Source organism: Pteropus vampyrus, unplaced genomic scaffold, assembly GCF_000151845.1.
Source record: "Pteropus vampyrus isolate Shadow unplaced genomic scaffold, Pvam_2.0 Scaffold65, whole genome shotgun sequence".
Classification (NCBI taxonomy): domain Eukaryota; kingdom Metazoa; phylum Chordata; class Mammalia; order Chiroptera; family Pteropodidae; genus Pteropus; species Pteropus vampyrus.
In genome coordinates this window covers 1,912,442-1,917,072 of record NW_011888846.1, presented here as the reverse complement: position 1 = coordinate 1,917,072, position 4,631 = coordinate 1,912,442, and the positions used below count along the sequence as shown (strand labels likewise).

Genomic DNA, 4,631 nt, shown 5'->3' with positions numbered 1-4,631 from the left:
CATCCATGTCTGAAATCGTAACAATTATCATCTCTATCATTTGCTTAGCAATTAATCACAATTAATCTGGTCGTTATTAAAATGTACGCTTATACAGAAGCAGCCCTGTTATGATGGGACACGGGAGGGAGAGAGCAGGAGCTGCTTTTGCTGAACAAAAGCTTCACCTATGTTATGTCAAATGAGTCACAAAACAAACCTGTTAGGTTTGCCATTACAAATCTCTTTCATAAATGAGTATAGAAAAGCTGAGGAGGGTTGTCACAGTTCACACATTAGTAAATCCTAATCAGCAGTCAGGATGTGAATCCAGGACTGTTTTGACTCCACAGCCCCAAATTCTTTTACTATAACATTCAGTTTTACATGTCATGCAGAATCTAGGCTTCAGTTCTGGTACCTCCAAAGTCACCTGAACTACTGGACTGATAGAAATATGAAATGAGGTTAACTATTAGTCATCATAAAAATAGCAATGATTAATATTTCTGTTTTTTTTTAACCAGACACCAGCCAATGGCAGAAACAAATACTAATATCTATTCTTCATTTTTCCTACAGTAGTAGAAATCTCAGCCGGGACACATGGCCATCCACCTGAACATTACATGTGGCCATGTAACTTCTGCCAAGGCTCAGGGCACTGAATGTGTGTGAAAGTGATATAAACATCTTTCTTAAAAAGAAAGAAGGGCTTGTCCTTCCCATTCCCTTTGCCATGGCTAAAACATGCTTGTGGCAATGGTGAACCATCTTTGGCCATGGAAAGGGGATCTTAGGGCAGCAGATCTCCAACTTTTTGGTCTTATGAACCCTTCACACTCTTAGACACTGAGGACCCCAAAGAACTTTTGTTTATGTGGGCTATACCTATTAATATTTACTGTATTAAAAACGAAAAGACATTTTAAAATATGTGTTAATTTAAAAATAATAAACTCATTACATGTTAACATAACAAAATTTTATGAAAAATAGTCTAAAGCAAAAAAAAATTAGTGAAAAAAGTGACACTGCTTTACATTTTGCAAATCTCTAACATCTGCCTTAGTATATTCTTACGTCTACTTCTACATTCAATCTATTGCAATGTGTTGCTTTGGCTGAAGTATATGAAGAAAATTCAGCTTCACACAGATATGCTATAGAAAAAAAAGTATTTTAGTAGCATTTTCAGATAATTTTGGATATTCTTTTTTGATACCACACCAAAACTCAACAAGTGGCAGCTTCTTTAAACTTAGTTGCAATCTGGAATCTGAACTAAAAACAATAAAATTTTCATACTGTTAACATTAAAATTTATTGGTCTGACTTCCACTCAATGGATTTTTAACGCACACATAATTTATAACATCATTCCATGCAATATTTGGAAAATATGGTTCACTGACTTATGCACACCTTTCGAATGTTGACACGTTTCATTATACAATAGCAAAAATTCATTACCATTAAAGTCATCACCAATCTCATCAAAAAAGTGTTTAAGTATTAGGAAGCTGTCAAACTCACTTGGCAGATACAGATTTTCCAAACTTCTAATTTTTGCTTGAAGGCTCAAATATTATTTATCATAAGCAACAAATATTGTCAGTTGTTTTCCTTAAAATGACAGGCTCATTTCATTCATTTTCAAGAAACTCTCTGCCAAGTACTCAAATCCAAATAAGCATAGTTTATCTGTGAGTTGTTCTATCGAGTGAAAATAATGTTTAATAAAAAAAGTGGATAGCACGGCTTGCAACTCAAAAATTACACAAGGGCTTTTCCTCAAAATATCCGACCTAACTCAGTATGCAGCAGAAATACTTAGTGTGTACCCCTAATTTCATCAAACACAATATTAAAAAGACTTATACTCAAGAGTTAATATTTAATAAAAATCAGTGATCTTTACTGCTTCATCAAAGACATTTTTAAGTAAAACCGGCTTTTTTTTTTTTTACTCTGAGTACATGGTGGTAGAGAAATATGACTACTAGTACAATTTACTGCCAGTGCCTTGATTCATACCAATGCATCAGCAGTTTTATCTACCAGATAGCATAGAAAAAAGGCAAATAGTGTCTTAGTACTATTTTGAAAATAGCTTGACCTTGTAGATCCCCTGAGAGAGTCTCAGCAATTCTCTGGGGTCTGTAGATGATAATTTGAGAACTGCTGCCTTAGGGGATGGCTGAGCTACAAGATAGAAAAAAGACTAAGCCTCTGGATGATCTCATGAAGCAGAGCACCCTACCAGACTGAGATCGCCTACTTCCACACCATTATGTGAGCTGAAAATAAACATTCAGCAGCTGACCCTGTATTCCAACTGACGCGAAGCTTTTGTATTCTCGAATTCAAAGAATAGCTCTGGATCCAGAAAAGACTGGGAAATAAAACTACGGGAATTTTAGGACATCATGAGCAAGTTTCCAAATCACTAGATAATGAATCGTAAGTTATAAAGCAGAGTTATAAAATGTACCACTTTAACAGAGCACCTAAATTCTGTTCTCTGATATATATATATGTATGTATGTATGTATGTATGTATGTATGTATGTATGTATGTATGTATATATCCAGTGTCTTTGGAATGGATCATTCCAACAAAGGTTGCCAATGGCAAACGCCAGTGAATCGAATGAACCCAGGGTAAAGCAGGACAAGCTGAGTAGCTTCACTTGTGCTAGTGCGGAAGGTTCCCATAAAATGAAGCCAACAGGAGTTTGAAATTTTCATTGTCCTATAGTTTTCACCAGGATCAATTACCTTTTGCTGGGAGAAGGTAGGCTAATGCTCAGAGGACCAAAAAGAAAAAAAACAAAACAAATTTAATTGGTATGATCTTTTTGAAAAAAGATAATTTTGAAGTCACAGAGTTATCTGAGACTAAATCAGCTTTTATGTTAGGTAACTTTAGGGCTCTGCTTGAGAGAAATAGATTCAGATCTCAGCATACTTTTATCATTTTTCTGCTGACAAGCTTACTTCATTCAGCCTACAAAAATTATATTGGGCTTTCAACTTTATTATTCTATCAAAGACACTATTTTTAACACTTTCAGAATTCTGTTAAAAATAATATATAGAAGAAATTGATGAAAACCGTGTCCTGATGTCATATCTAAGTAAGCAGATTCTTATTCTCTAATAATGAAGAATTTTATTTTCCAGATACAGAATATTTCTAAACACCCTAATGTCAAGTTCTTGAAAGGGTGAGGGATACGCTTCTTCCAGACTATTTGGATCAAGTGGGTATATCTGGGAGAGAATGAATGCCAAATGACAGGTGACTGGAGTTCACTGCTTTGGAAATCAGATATTTAATAATGATGACACTGATATCGATAAATAAAGTCCTAGAAAGAAAAAGAATTTTCTCTAGGGAATTTGGAGAAAATTAGTCTGCTACTGCCCAGAAAAATCACCAGTCGTACACGTAACAGGCCCTACCACAATATTCAAAAAATTCTTGTTAAATAATCAAGTCTCATTTTAATGTTATTAGGACAGGGTAAATGACCAAAGAGAAAATAGATACCTAGAACTTTTGAAAGAAAGTAAATTCCAAGGCCAATACAGGGGCAATTTTCATTCAACACAATGATTTATACCATTTGTACCTACGACTATATCTCTCAGGTCACTTTAACTGATATTCATCAATCCTGAAAAGAAGATTCATCTGTATTCAATATTTTCATTTGAATACAGAAGAACCTCACAACTATTTCTTTTTTTTTAAAGAATACAGGGGGAAATAAATACCAAGAGGCAAAAGAAGAGTTTTAAAATTTTAATAAAATGGTCTATTATCTAACACTTCATTGCTTCCAGTATTTCAAACAGCTAGTTTTCCTGAACTGTTACTATGTCAGCAATTATTCAATGTTTACATCTAGACACCTCAATTATCTTTGTAAGTCTCTTCAAGGCAAGTATCATGATGCTTTTGCTTCTTTACATTCCCTGTAAGCATAACATCCAAGTATTTTGCACACAAAAGTGTACCCAATGACTCTGAATGATAAATTAAATCTTATATGACATTATTATTTTTATTTCCATATTTCCAGGTAAAGTTCCGAGTCTTAGACAGAGTCCGCAGCTACAAGCTAGTTTTAATTCTGACTGATTTATCTGTATGACCCTAGGCAAGTTATCTACTCTCTTTGGGCATCCCTTTCCTTTTCCGTTAAAGAAGGACATTATTTCATCTGGTGTTTACTAGCTCTAAAATTTTTATAATTGTATCTAACAGACAGAAGTGGATTCAGTCAAAGTACGAGTCTATGATATTTAGAGTTAAAAAAATTAAATAATAAAAGTAGTAATACTTTCTTTTGTATTGCAATCATATTATTCTTTTGTATTACAATCGTATTATTCTATTGGATCTCAAAATATTGTTTTAAACATTACCATATTTACATCCATAGGACCCTCTGGCAAGAGTGAATGAGAAATCTTATTTTGTCATCCTCATTTTACAAAGGTTACGAAGCTGGTAAAAACAAAAGTGCAAGGTCACTGAGCAAGTCAGAGAAGATACAGAAAAACTGCCATTTGGTGTCCAGCTAAACATCACTCCTAGATAGCAGACTGGTCCTTTCCATGTCCAGAATGCTAATCATTCA

At 34.1% G+C, this 4,631-nt stretch overlaps 1 protein-coding gene across 1 annotated transcript in view; it reads right to left on the bottom strand.

The window, feature by feature from the left end:
* ACBD6 (acyl-CoA binding domain containing 6) overlaps window positions 1-4,631 on the bottom strand; it is a 146,360-nt gene that overhangs the window by 140,180 nt on the left and 1,549 nt on the right. The window lies entirely within an intron of this gene.